The sequence below is a fragment of the Anas platyrhynchos genome, chromosome 1, assembly GCF_047663525.1.
Source record: "Anas platyrhynchos isolate ZD024472 breed Pekin duck chromosome 1, IASCAAS_PekinDuck_T2T, whole genome shotgun sequence".
Taxonomy (NCBI): domain Eukaryota; kingdom Metazoa; phylum Chordata; class Aves; order Anseriformes; family Anatidae; genus Anas; species Anas platyrhynchos.
In genome coordinates, this window is record NC_092587.1 from 95,450,105 (window position 1) to 95,465,642 (window position 15,538).

The 15,538-nt window shown below is 36.1% G+C and overlaps 1 long non-coding RNA gene across 1 annotated transcript; it reads right to left on the bottom strand.

Annotated features, from left to right (window-relative positions):
• Nucleotides 1-1,125: 1,125 nt before the first annotated feature.
• LOC140001442 (uncharacterized) lies at nt 1,126-6,834 on the bottom strand. The gene is made up of 3 exons (XR_011806666.1): nt 6,692-6,834; nt 4,494-4,632; nt 1,126-1,220 (listed from the first exon to the last, which is right to left on the bottom strand). It is a non-coding gene; the product is annotated as an uncharacterized lncRNA (long non-coding RNA).
• Nucleotides 6,835-15,538: the final 8,704 nt, after the last annotated feature.

A 15,538-nucleotide genomic window follows, 5' to 3' on the forward strand; every position in this document is an offset into this window, starting at 1 on the left:
AGAGGGAGAGAACAAAACTCTATTAGTGTTACATTTATTGTTTCAGTTTCTTTCACCTATTACTCCCGTTCTAATCATCACAGACGCAAGCAAGAGATAGAATTTTTCTTTTAGATTTGTTTTGCTCATTATCATTTTGACATGATATTCACTATATTTGGACACTGAATTCTGGCAGTAGGTGTACTTGTAAAAATTATGGGCTTTGTTCTAATGAAGAATTGACTCCAGCTGGGATGTATATGAAATACTCAATTCCTTACTCAGCTAATATAAGATGCTCTGACAGAGCTGTGTTTCACAGGACTGAGATATAGTCTTAGTACACCAGGACCTATGAAGCAAAAAGAGTTTCAGGGGGGAACTAGATTCTATCATATCTGAGGAGTTCTGTCAGTCTTGTGAAGTTCCAATGGACTAGAAAACGGAAAACATAATCCCCATTTTTAAAGAGGAAAAAAGGGAAGAAGAGGGCCAGTCTTGCCTCTGTGCCCAGCAAGACCGTGGATCAGATTCTCCTGGAAACTATGCTAAGACACATGGAAAGTAAGACGGTGATTGGTGACATCCAACATGACATCACTAAGAGCAAATCAAAGTGAAACTGGCAATTTGGCATTTTTAGGAAGTTGTATGATTTCAGAACTTTTTTCTTGCCTTTATTTCCCCTAAAGGTTTTTTAAAAAGACATCATTTTAACCACTTACTGACACAATACTTATAACCGATAAATTCTGTTATACATACTTCTAAATTTGATCTAGATTTGATGGCAATTTGCAAGCAGCTTTCTGGGTAAGAAGTAACAAAATTTTCTCATATAAATCCCAGTCAAATTCTGGCCTGTAACATCACAGAAGTCTCCATCATTTCATATGATGTCTCTTCTTTAAATACCCATGTGGACTACAGATGGAATACAAGCCTCAATCTGACTGCGTATTGGGCCATGATGAACTAATTTTCTCACCAGAAATTATGAGGTTTTACTACTTTGTAAGATAGTCACCTCCCCTTCCCCTGCCTTTTCAACTGAAGCTATTGCCAGAATGTTTTTCATGAGACAGTATTCTATTCATGTGAGTGTTGAGCAGCATTAAAAACATTTCAAAATGAATACACAAACCTGCTGTTTGCTGCTGTGTGTAGAAATTGTGCACTCGTCTGAAACTAGCCCCTCTCCACTCCATTCACTGTAAGCTCATTTTCTAGAGCAACACCTAAAAAAATATAGCAAATTAATAACTATTAAATTCAATTTATTTGCTTTTCACCTTACGTAAGTGTAGAAGATGACACCAGAATGAAGAGAAAATAGGCATGCTTCTAGTAGAGCAGGAAAAGGCTAGATAACCTTTCTCTGTAGATTTTGAATGTCTTCCTTATGAGTTAAAATATTCTGTATTGTCTGAAAGAGCATGAAAAAGTGTTTATTTTTCTATCATTCCCTGCTAGCATACCATAGAGAAGTTGCATGCCTTTTGCAGAACTCATAATCTTCATCAAGACTGTCACTTTGTAATTAGGTAAAATTCATACAGTCATTCCTCTATTACCTATTTAAAAGAAAACTGGTTGTAAGAGGACCCACTGCAGCCTATGTGTGAAAATAAATAAATAATAATAATAATAGTTTGTCTTTTCTATGGCAGGTAAGAGAATCTCGTAACTCTCCTTATTTCTTGTATATTCCACGTCTACTTTCTCTTCAGGGTGACACTGCTGGCAGAGGTTTGCAAAAGTATTTAGAACATTATTCCCATGTGTAGCCAACTGATATAGATTGCTTATACAAAATACATTAACCAGTGATGTACATTTTTACATATGTTATATGATTGTTGCTTAAACCTCTACCTTAAACCATTAATTCATGCATGTAATCTTTACGTTAAATTTACATTACAGTAATCTTCCTGATTCTACCAGAGATTATGATGTACCTGAGACATTGTCTTCCATCTGACAAGGCAATTCCAATCTTACTATGGCAGTGCATAATTAATTTTTAAATATAATTTTTGCATAAGGTTCCCTGCAGTGTCAGAGAGGTTTTCTCATCATAGTAGCATCTGTTGTCTCTCGTATTTCTACTTGTGTAGTCTACGTTGTATTTTCACCCATTTTTTCCCCCTAATGTGGTCTTCAGTTATGCTACTTTAGGCAGAACTCTTATGAATGTGGAAAATATGCCAGTGGGTTGGCAGAATCAGCTTTTTGCACAATGTTCTTTTTACATTAATCTGAAGTATGACAAATATTCTATTTATATTCAGTAGTGCCTCTGCGTAATAAAATGTGTCTGTACATATGTGCATATTTTTGGCTAAATGGAGTACAGAATAAAGGAATGATTTCTGAATGGTGCAGGATTTTTTTTAATGTGATGTGCAACGCTGTATAGCTGACAAATATAAACTGTTCCATTTTAATGCATTAACTGCATCATAAGCTAACAGGTGTGTGTATGTGTATTACATTATATATAAGACCTCTCATCTCTTCTATTTCAACTTCAAAATAAAAATCAATCTCCAAATTGCTAACACACAGGCACACAGCAATTGCTGTACCAAGTCAGAGTGATCAAATGACTTATTCAGCATAGTGGGTTCAGATGCTAGAGAGGCAGGCATTAACTTTTCATAAAGGACAAATAGTGCAGTAACGTAATGTTGAAGACTGGGGGAGAGCAGACTTTAATCAGTTTGTAGTCCAAAATATCTTTCCTGTAAACTAAATGGCCAAAGTCCTTCTATGCCTGGGATACATTTAATTGCTCATCCTTGGACCTATATCATCCTCTTTAAGGAATACAGACTATTTATTTAAGAAGGAGAAATGAAATGAACTGAAAATTTGTGGTGAGGTTACCATTAACATGATACAACATTCCAGTAGTTTTATCATTACCAAATAATCTCTTTAGTGGTTGCTAGGCAGAAAAAAATGCCATAGGATGTTGTTTTTCCAAATGGTTCCCTTGTAATGTGCTAAAAAAGTGTGCTGGGACCAATATTTAAGAACATAGTACCACGATAATTGTCTTCACAACTGGCTTATAAAATTCCCCTTCTTTTCTCCCCCTCCTGTTCCCCTCTGCTGTTTTGTATCATTGTTTTTGTCTCACTGTGTCAAGCTGGACCTATTCATGGGTCCACAATGCAGTATGAGCCCCTATAAGAATCCAGGTGTTAATGTAAAATTTTTTAAATGCTGTTCAACTTCTTTTTGCTTGTCTTTAATCATAATAATTTCTGCAGTCTAGCTCAGCTTGCAGTCCCACAGACTCTTGAATAGGAGAAGTAGGAATGACTGCCTGCAAGCTGTGGGAGAGGGAACAGTACATAGAAGGAATGCAAAGGGAAAATAATTCTTAATCTAAAGAAACGGTATATCATGGCAGTATGCCCTAAAATCCAGCAAACAAGCTTAATTTCTGATTAAAATTTTCATAAAACTAAATTATTCATCTGCCTAATCATGCTGCTCTGATGATGTCAGAACATTTCCTGATTTTTTAATTAACTTGAGTTAGAGAAGGAGACACATGACTGAGGATGAGGTGAGGGAGAGAAAGGGAATATGTCTTGAAGGAGACAGGTGTGGCCTGCATTTCTGCTTTCTGGAAATTCTCAGTTGCCTAGGGCTCTTGAGGACAAAATGAGCAGCCTGAGGGAAATTATGCTTCCTAGTTAATTATCAATTATTTGGTGAATGCTAATAGCTTCTGCTTGTTATTCAAGGCAATATCAGCAGAATGACAATAGTTACTGGATGCTTTTTTCTCTTTCATATTCATCTTGAGTAAGGCAATGCTCACCTCTTCATTACTTACTTACAAATTAATAAAAGGGATAGAATGCTTTAGTACACAAGCTTATGAATAATCAGCAAGTGGGAATAATGGCTTGGATTTCACTATCCATCTAAAAAACACAATAAAACAATAAATTTAACTTTCATAAATCAACACATCATCTTATTGCTGGATATTTCTAGGTAATGAAAAGTGATGGGTTTAGTCTCAGTTGATTCCTGTTTAAAAAGTGTGAAAAAATTAAGTGATGTTGACTGAAGCACCCAACAAGAAATCTGAGGAACTAACCTATACTACAGAGGGCTCAGTGAGTGTTACTTCCCTGCTCAACAGCACTGACTTTAAACATACAGAACTTTGCAGGACAAGGAAGGGAGAAAGCAGTGGAGAAGGGGAGGGAGGGGAGGGGGGAAGGTGGTGCATGGAGTAAAAGACTTATTTGGAAAACCTAGGTAGGCAGTGGGAACTAACTTTGCCTGGGTCATTGTGAAATGGGTATAATATTAAATCAGTCTTTCTCCTTTTGGGAGTAGCTCGGGAGTTGGTTATCTGGCACCTTCCTCCAGCAGCTGTCACCTGATTACAACGTGCAGCCCATGATCAGGAAACCCAGATTTTAAGCAATCCATTTTATCATTTCCAAGGCATGTAGAGGTTATTATCTCTGCTGTACCTGGACCACAGTTCAAATGCCTCCTCAAGGCTCGTGCAGCTGGTGTCCTCAGCCTAAAGAGCTGTCATTTGTCAGATGTTGTTAGCAGTCCCACTTTTCATTAACTTCATCTTTCAACAGCTTCATCAGTATCATGTATCTGTGGGACAAAACCAGTGAATTACAGATTTCCATCACTGAGAACTTTACCCACAGAAGACAAGCTTTTTTCCCCCATTTCTGTTCTCACAAGGCTTATATTATCCGTGCTCTCTCACTAGATGTGTGTGCACAATGAAAATAATTTTCTGGCCAATGAATTTTTAAATACAAACGCGAGTGTTAAAAGACACCTCAGCTTTAAATTTTTATTTTTTTTTCAGTGACTTTTTCTTTGCCTTTTTTTCAACAAAATTCTATGTTATATTACTCTATAACATTTAGGTAATGTACTCTGGGCCTCTTTGGTCATATCTTTTGGTTCTTAATACAGGTAATTAGGGGAGGAAAAAAAAGAAAAGATGAAAAGAGGTTTGAGTGTGCAATGAGAAGGAAGTATGTCAACTAAGGTAACAGTTAGGGGTATGACTGTACGGTTGTAGCAAAGAGCCAGGTTATCGTCACAAGGGAGAGAAGTCCAGTCTTAAAAAGTCCAAAGTTCCTTTCTGTAAGTGGGGATACTCATTAAAAATAACTGCTACTGTCCAATTTCAGTTTCCAGCTGATTTTTTTCTTCCCTCTTTGGTAAAGACATAAGGAAACGGAACTTTGCTTACAGTATCCTGAACCAAAGTCTTGGCTCAGTGCAGTCTGTACAGATCTGCCCCTGTTTCTAGTATTACTCTTGTACCTTATAAACTGGCAGTCATGCATCTGGTTCCTTCCAGTTCTGATCCAGAGACAGCAAACTCCTTAAATTAGACTTTCATTTATCTTAGTTATCTTGATTTATGCAGCATTCTCTGGAACATTCATCATACAGCTAATCTTGAATAACCTTCAGTAATATTTTAATCTTGCTGCCCCTAATTTTACCCTTTATTTTCTCTGCCTCAGGCTTGAAGACTTCTCCTTCTGCCCTTGAAAAAAAATACATGTAAAAGCTTAGGACACCTCACTTGCTTTCTTCATTTTTTTTTCTTTTAGATTCCTTCTCTTCAGCAGGTCTATTTCCCCACCACATTTAAAACTGCTGGAAGGTTTGAGGTGTTTAAAGTGGCACCTTGCTGATATTATACTGTCTGTCTGAAAAATCTTGGGTTAATTTCACAGTACAAAGTGATAAGGTATTGCGCCTTGACATTTTCAATATATGCTTTATTGAATTTGAAGTTACAGTTATTTTTATTATGTGTTTTATTTTGCTTTTCTAGAAACTTCAAAATATTTAAAACTTTACTAAATTGTTTGACAAATACTTCAATACCTCCCAGCCATTCTACTTCAGATTCTATTCTTCAGGGACTAGGTCTTATTTATTTAAACTGTTTAACACGTTTTAAACCTTAGTCTTTTTCTCTGTTATCATTCTCCCACACTATCACGATCTGTGAGTTTCTGGAGGGCATGTCTTCTGCCAGGCATCTTCCTAGCCAGATCCCCTCTAGGCTGCATTTTGTATACTATCCTTCCCTTCAGAGCCAAATGTGATAAACTTGGATTTATTCATACCCAGACTTTCTGACTGTGGCTCTCCAATAATCCCTTGCAGCAAAACTACTGGCCATTTCTCATGATGATGATCTCAAAGTTCTCTTCTGGTCAGGGACCATATATGCCTGAAATCAAGCCTGCCTCTCTCAGAAATGGGACACTTTGCTCAACCTTACTGATTTACAATGATTGACTAGAAGAGCACTCTCACATCTATCAAGTTTTGCACTTCTTGCCATATTTCCTTTCCTCTCACTGTACACGTCCATTTTTATATATAAAAACTGGAACAGTAAAAGGAATCACTCTGCATTTAGTTAGAAACTTTATACAAAATAAGTTTGAAAAATTCAGAGGCCATACTAAAAATTTATTTTGTAGCCCAACATGTGAGGATCCAAAAGTCTCCAAACAGCAAGTAGTTTCACATACTGTACTCTCTGCACATTGATGTGGAGCAGACAAGAGACAGAATTGCTACCTTAACACTGAGCTTTGAGTCTTTTTTGTCTAGGTTAGCACTTTAATCTGAAAAATAGCAACAGACAGCTAAATTTTGTTCTTACCATCTTTATGAAGATATTTGATGAACTTTAGAATAGGACATGTTCTCTCAAGCCCAAATCTGAGCACTTAATGAACTCAGCTCAAAGAATCCAACTCTAAAGGTGTTGTTTTGTTGACTCATTTACATGAGTTCCCTCTCTGGGTTCCTGCTGAAACAAAAGAAGTAGACAATTTTTGATTGCAAAGTTTTCCACAGGAATATTTTACATAGGCTGGGATGTTTGCCAGCAGTACAATATACAACTAATACCACTCCTTAGTTAAAGGCCTGAATATATTTCTGAAGACTGAATGTTGCTAACATATAATCTATGCTCAGGGCTATATATGTAGCAAAAAGGATGCTTTTGTTCCAGTCACACCAGAACTATATATTTACCTCCCAAGACACCACAACAGCAGCTGACACATTCATGGGAAACTCAAGCAAAGAAGAAACATTGCAGTGGTGAACTCACTTTCTAGCTAAGGCCATGTCTTCCTGATAATGAACAAACTATGATGATTGAATTGCACAGAGAATATTGCCCGGGCAGCACTCTTTTCTGGACTACAATCTGCAGAGATGGAAAACTAATAAGCACTGAATTCACAAAAATGTCTATACAGTACTTCTGAACATTTCAGAAGGTTTCCTACTGGAGAGCAGGAAGCAAAGCTCCTGGAGGTATTCTGGTAACCATGAAAAGCACCACTCCCCCAGAGTTTTCTTCTTCTAATGGTAAGTCACTGCACTTCCTTGCCTTCCACCTCACATCTTGGGAATGTAACTTTTCCTGGCTTCTAAATGCAGTAGGTAAGCTCAGCTGCCCGTTTTAACTGTCAAAAGTAATCAAACTGGAAAAGTAGACTGTAAGAATTTCCAAGTGCTTGTGGGACAGGACAATACATTTTCAAAAGTTTTTTTGTTGTTGTTGTTTTTTTTTTTAAAAAAAAAAAAAGTACTGCAGATCCTTTTCTGTTTGATTGTTTGTTCATTCATTTCCTATTAGGAAAGGAAATGTAGAACAGACTTATGAAAGAAAAAGAAGGAAAAGGTCCAACACAAACACTGGTTGGGTCTATCCTGGGATAAAGTAACTAAACAAAAACTCTGCTTTGGCAAAATTTTAGTGTACTTTTATAGAATTTGAGAAAGGTTATGTTGTGGCAAACAGAGTTGGTTTGACCAACCAAAGCAATAATGCTTTGACCAACATTATTGCGTCATTTTGTTGACAAAGTTCTTTTTTTTGTTAGGTAGTTCAGAAAGAGTATTAAACATTAAGAGAACTTAAATACCTGTTTAGCAAACACAAACTTGAGTAGAAAATGTTACCATTATAAATTGAATTAGCCTGAATATCAAACAGTAGATTTATATTCTTTGCAGAAGAGATGAAAGACGTTTGAACTGCTGATCAATATTTAATGCAGTACTGAATATGGCAGCACTTTCCCATCTCCCTGTATAGTAGATAATTGAATAAATCCACCTTACTTTCATTGTCCTTTCATCCAAAAAGTGTTCTGCTCTTTGTATACAAAAATCAGCAGCCTGACCAGAAAGCAAGACTATGCTACAGTCACACAGCTACAATGAATGGTTTTATAACTTCCATATCTCCTGAACGTGCCTTTGGGTTTTTGCTGTTTCTTACTGATTGGAATAGCAGCTAGAAATGAGTAGTACCATGTACATGTACAAATCACATAGGCTATCTAAAATAAAAATCTGCTATATAGCTAAGCAAGAAAATTTTGCCACTTTCAGTGATCTCTGAATTATTGCTGAGTTATTCAGCTCATTTCACAATGCAAATAGCATGGTGTATTGGTAAAAAGCTGTTGAACCCACATAAATGTATATGGGTTTCACTGAGCCTAAGTGACTTTTCCATAAAAAGTGAAATCACACAAGTAGAAATATAAATGCACAATATAAAAAAGCTGCAACTTCTATACTCTTATGGGAGATTTTTTTATCGAGATACTGATTGCACACATAGAGGGGTTTGAAGAAATTGAGATTCTCATAACAGTTTGTGTCAGCTGTTGATGGTGTAATGAAAGGATGTGTTGTATAGGTGTCATGTGGGAGACTGCAGGACTGAAAATGCTGCTAACTCAACTCTATTGAGTTTGGCAGGAATCTTCCTGATGCAGAGCTTGACCCTGAAGGATGCTGAACCACTGTCTTATTAGCCCAGGGAACAGGGCCTCAAGAGAGACTTTCTTATTGATTTTAAGTCTGCTTGTGGTAACACCTATCACAGTAATATTGCAGGATAAAGCCAGAAGAGCAGCACCATAGCAGATAGGATGGCAATGTGTACATTTTGGGTTGGCCTCATTTATGGTTGCAGCAGTTGCATGCAATCTGGTCTCCCAGGTTCACAGCCTGGCTGAACACAGGAACAGGGCCAGGGTGCATGTCTCTTCCAAAAGGTTCACTTTGCTCAAGGACCAGAGAATGAGAGTGTCCAGGTGCACGGCACACACTGCCATGTTCCCAACACTCAATTCTCTATGCACTAGCCATACAGAGTCTGGAAAATAATTGGGCATGAAGAGGAGTGAAGATTTCTAACTCCCTTTAAACAGACTATTGCTCTTCCGTGAAGAGACTGAATGAAAAAAGTCTGTATGACTCCACCATGTTTCCATGAAAAGTAATGTTTTGTATCTTTACATCACTTTTTATTTCTTTAAGGTAGAATTTTTTAAGGTAGCAAAACCAAAGATTAACCCTTGAATTAATTGCTAAAATTAAAATAACAACTAGGAACAGTTTATGGTTTGGAAATATATATATATATATATATATCAATAAATATCTTTATATTTTTATATACTTACATGTATCTATATATACACCATGACCATCATTTAGCACATGCATGTGTATTTCTGTGTGTATAATCCTACCAGAACACAAGTATCTTCTAAATACAGTCTTCACTCTGTTTATGAAGCCAACTTACTTTCTCTCATTTTCATTCTGTAATTATTAACTATCCCAAAGATTTCATTTTGAAATATCAGATTTTTATGTTCCTGAGCACTACTACAAGTTATCTGCCACACTTGCAACGGATCCAATGGATCATGTCTGTCTTTGTGGTCATGCATCAGTGCTACTGTAACTCTTTATATTAAAATTGCTTTAGATCTCCAGATGGTTTTTTAATGTTCCATTACTTTGGGACTCTAATGTAGTTTCCTGTAAGTATTTCTAAAAAATAAATAAATAAATAAATAAATAATAAAAGAACAGCAAAAAATAAAAAAAAATGAAAGAATAATAGAAGCTAGTTGAAAAATTAATACCATTTCAGTCTCCTCTGTTACTTTGATGCTTGAATGTGGTAAAAAAATTTGGAAAGTAACCCCACAAGATGGTGGCATTCTAGCAACACCCAGGACGGAGAGAGATGTGGGATGAGGGAATACTGCATGGGCTGGTGCCTCAGTGGCTTAATACTGACTGACTGGGCAGCACCACGCTTACCTTCACCCTGTTAGAGCCCCACATCAGCTGCTCAGACTAAATGGAGAAACCAATCAATTTTTCTCATCTGCATCAGCGACACACCTGTAGACACAGCTGGGTTAACTGCTGTCAGGGGTGGTGGGGTGGTGGGGGAGGCATGAGCAGCCCCTAGCTTTGAGGCTAGAAGTCCTCATACAGTATAGGAGCTTTAGTAATAAATCACTTCCTCATCTTTCTTAATTGGCAGGTGGAAAGACACCTTGCATGTTCTTGGAGCCATCATCTGCAGAAGATACAGAAAAATAGGGAAAAATATACAAAGGCAAATAGGGAATAATCCATGATACATGTAGTTTGTTGTTTTGGACTGTGGCAAATTCCAGAGACCAGCTCTGCAAGGTACCTAAGCGGGTGCTTGATTCAAATACAGGTCTTTGCTTGGGGCCATGAATGGTGCTGCACGTGCTCTTGGAGCAAAGTGCTTTAACAGAACTCATCAGGAAGAATTCAGTTCCTTGTCTTAATCCAATCCAACAAGTCCCAAACTTCTCATGCTAAAATCACTTGGAACAGTTATTCCCATGCTTCAAAATAAATAAGAAAAGAAGACCTATTTCAGATGTTACCAAACAATCAGACAGTGTCAGATTTGCTATTTTCACATTAAAATTAAGCTTTCTGATTATGTATTTCATACATGGATTTTTCTACCAGTGTAAATATTTGCTAAGAACAACAACAACAAAAATCTGACATTACCAATTAGGTATTAAATGAAGGCAATGTGAAACTAAACATTTTGATATAATAAGAAGAAATTAACATGATAACTGAGCGTTTCTGCCTCATAAAATTTCTGCCATAGTCACTTTCCTACAGAATATTATGTTATGTATTCACTACAACATTAAAAAAGCCCTTCTTAAATATACCTGTTTTCAAAAAACCATCAAACAGAGGTTGTCAGACAAAATAAATAAATAAATAAATAAACCACCATTGTTTCATGCCAAGCAAAATAATTTTTCTATATCCAAATGATATGAAAACAAATTGAAGAAAAACACACAGATCAACATCTGAGAAAAAAATTAGCAGAGACTAAAATATATGTCAGACTGTACTAATCTTGATGCAAAGGAAGGATCTGGAGGGATGCCTCTGTATCTCTTCTACTGACAGTATTTCCTTCTGCAAGAATTAAAATGAACCGGAGCAAGGAATAAACAGGGACTGAATACTTGATAAAAATATCCCCCATGATGGGCATAGTGGGTGGTGAGGATACTAATTTCAGGTCATACTCCAGTGGACACTGAAGTCTAACAACACTGATGAGGAGACAAGAGAGACCCTTCTCAGAATAACCTCCTCACGGAGTTATTTTACAGGAGTAAGGAGATGCAGATCTGTAGCCTTTCAGAAACTGGAGAGAGAAAATGGAGGATTTTCTGCACTGTGGAGAAAGTTTCAGCCACTTCATTACTGAGCAAAAAGACTGAGACCAATGATAGCCATTTAACTTTTGCCTTTAGGTAGTTTTTACAGCCCAACTATGGACTCAATTTGAGTTATATTTCTGATGTGCTTAGAGAGAACTTTAACATGTTTAGATTGGCTAACTAATATAGGTTAAAATATAAAATTTCACAGGTCTAATTGACAGAAATTACTTGGCAGGGGAGGGCAACTTGGGTGTTTGGAAGTATGTCAATTCATCTTGATGGTTATTTACCTATTTGGTATGTTAGAACCTTTTATCAGATCAATTATTTATGTCATCAGCTGGAGGAAAAAATAATTATAAGCAAATGCTTACCAACTATTGAGCTGATTACAAAAAAAAAATCAGTATGCAAAAATCCAGTTTCTCTCTGAATTCTACACATCTGTTAGTATGCTCAGAAAATTATTTTGTACAAGTTGCTGTTGTGCCTTTTTAATTAGGTAAAAATACATGCCACCAGGAACTTGCACACTCCCAACCCCTTAATTTCTTTAATAGAAAATGAAGGTAACAACAAATCTACCTGCAATCCTTTCCCCATCACTAATAATAAAGTTGAAGTTTGTTAGTTAGCTTAAATGAAGAATTAAAAGGCGATCTTGCATGTAAACACAGCCAGTGTACGTTTCTGCCTGAAGGTGGTACATCCACAGGAATGTACCAATTTAAAAAATCCATCTGGTTTATGTTAATTAGTTGGTGGTAAGTGAAAAGCAAAAGTAATATATTTAACAAAAAGGGGAAAACCTACAATAATTGTTTATAAAATCACAGCCTTACAGCCTTCTATAATATAAGTTACTGACCACTTACTTTCAAACTTACTGATCCATTTTGTGGAGGTTTTGTGAGTTTCTCTTTCCTATCAAATGATTTTTGGGGTGTTCTTCATTTCTGAAAAGAAAGATGCATTTATCAGAGATGTTTAAATGATGTGATGTTTAACTTCATCTGAGACATTTAAATGCCAACCCGTCTAGTTAGATACAAAAATAAATCAAAAGAGCACATCATTCTTTAGTGTTCTGACAGACAAAATATGTGTATGAAGAATAAATAGCACAAGTAACTTTTTGGTGGGACATTGGGAAAATAGGGAGAAAACATCTTTCCAATTAAATATGACAAATCCCATCACCCCCCCAAAAAAAAAAAAAAAACAAAAAAAAAACATCGGAAACACAGATACTGCATATCACTACATGTAAATGCAAATTTAAATAGGAACTATGAAAACAAACCAAGTGTTCAATTCTGTCTTCTTCCCTACAGTGGACGTTGTGCTAAAATACTTGAATACTTTGGACCATATTTTTTTGTCCTGATTAAGTTTTTAGTTTTTGTTGTTGTTGTTGTTGTTGTTGTTTCATAATATAAATCATATTTCAGACAACATCCTATATTATTCATCCTGGCTAACCCTCTAGTGACAACTATATCTAGCAGCCTAAAGGTACAGTGTCAAAAATCAAACCTGTATATTAATTTAAAACTAAGTTTAAAATTTCCTGTCCAAAACCTCTAGTAAACAATGAGTAACAATTCCTTTATTGCATATTTCAACTTCAAATCTATAAAACCTTGCAGCTCTGTGTAACTCCACTCACATTTAGATCCCTTTTACTTTGATAAGGGTCAGAGATTAATCTAAACCTTAAATGAAGAGAAAGAAGAAATCTCCTCAATTTTATCATTTGGGACTGAGGCACCTTTTCCATGTTTTTATAAGCTATTTTTCCATCAGATTTTTAGTTATCTTTGAGAAAGTTACATATTTATAAGTTATTTGAACTTTTCAGTACAGGACCCTGTGTATACTTCCTATTCTGCTGTACTATCAGCTCCCTCTGAAATAAGGGCTCTTCCAAGAGTTCAGATACAAGTCTTCGAACTTCAAGACCTTTTTTTTCCATGAGATTTCAAACACAGCTTTGCTATTTCCAGAGCAAACAGCATTTTTGGTAACACAGCAGAAAAAAAAACAGGCCCTGCAAACAAATACAAAGTAAAACAATAATATACTAAGCACTGAATAAATGTCCACAAGTTAGAAGTCAAGAACTTATGAAAATGAGTATGGACTAAAAGTGCACAGGAGAATGGTTAATTTGAAAACTAAGTTGCCTTATTCAAAAGGCAAAAATATTTCTTTTCCTTACAGAGCACATGGAAACAAATTTCAGTTTGGCACAGTAGATGAGAATAATGTATATGAGAGATGACGTGATATTAATCTTCCAGCTGAGAGGAATGTTACTGCATGTCCAACAATGACAGTTTCTTTTGCAGAGAACAGCAAAAAAATTTTGCCTAAAGAACAACAGCTATTTTTTCCCCTTTAACTGAGAGTGCTTTGGAAGATGAGACAACTCCATTTGTTTCTTCAACTAAGATTTTGACTGCATGTGATCTAAGTAGCAATCCTAACTCAGATCTTTACCTATGTCTAACGCATATCTAAAATATAAGCAAATAATAGCCTTGCAAAAAACAGCTAACTAACCTCTTCAGATCTCCAGACCAAAATTATATAATAAGAAAATGGGAAGGGGTCAAACTGCAATCAGGAAAAAAAAAAAAAAAAAAAAAAAAAAAAAAAAAAAAAAACATTTGAAACTAGATTACATGGGCATGCAGCTACAGCAGAAATATCATTTCACACTGACACTTCGCTGCTGTGCTTCATTCACATTCGGCACAAGGGATTCATGCCAACCCAGCTGCACTGGGGAGGAGCCTCCTGAACCATGGCCCTGTGGCTGCTGCAGGAGCAGCCATGGAGAGTGCAGGAATTCGACTTTGTGGCCAGTCTTCAAAATAAGCAGGCGGTGGAATTAATTGTCACTTGACAGGGAACACAGTCTGTGGATGACAAATTGAAAAACAATGTTTCAAGGATCTTAAAACTGTCATCTCAAGCTGAAGCTTAGTATAGCAGTCATTTTATGAGAAAGTGATGAGTTATTCTAAACTGAGTGCTTTTTTTGTTTGCTTGTTTGCTTTTAATTGCATTATTAAGTCTGAAAAGGCTATTTCTAGTGGATCCATACCTTTCCCTCTCTGAGTCTATGGTTTTCCCTCTCTGAGTTTATGGCAACAATTAAATATGTCTCTCTACTGACATCAATTAGTTATGCTATTGCACATTAATACTGTAGAAAAATGAAGCTGTTGACAATCAAAAGCAGAAGCTGTTGACGACATAAAAAATTCTGCTTTTTAAATCTCACATTAATTCATAACAAACTCTGTGTGCCAAATGGAAACTTAGAATTTATAAACAAAATAAGATGGGCTTGAGGTATTGTTTGTTTGATGGGCTTGAGGTATTGTTTGTTTGTTCTCTGCCATTTTTCCCCAAAGAGCAAACTCAATAAGGGATGTTCTAAATAATACCTAAATAAATATTTGGACTAAAATCCATCCTCAGCACTAGAGTCAAAAACTACATGAAATAAAGTAACCTAAAGGGAAATACAATTAAATTGTGGGCATATCTTCTCCTTGCTGTATGCTTTTGCTCTATTTTCCACAATCTTTTTAGGTAGCTTTAAACTTCAATGAACAAAAAGTACACTAAACAAATGACATGATTTCTAACACTTAAGTTAGCCTGTAGAAGAGTGTTAAATGCATTGTCTTGACATCTGTTTTAAAATAGTGGCCTTCAAATAAATACACTTTCTTTGTTCACCAATTTAACTTTGTTTTCATATTCCTGTTTTCTGCAAAACCTACACACATTATTGGCACTTTTTGTTCCTTAATAAATGGTCAGGATTAACTCTTGAGGAAAGGCCACACTATATGATCTCATTCATGCTCACTGGCTTTTTTCTATTGGTGGGAACAGCCTTAATTCATAAG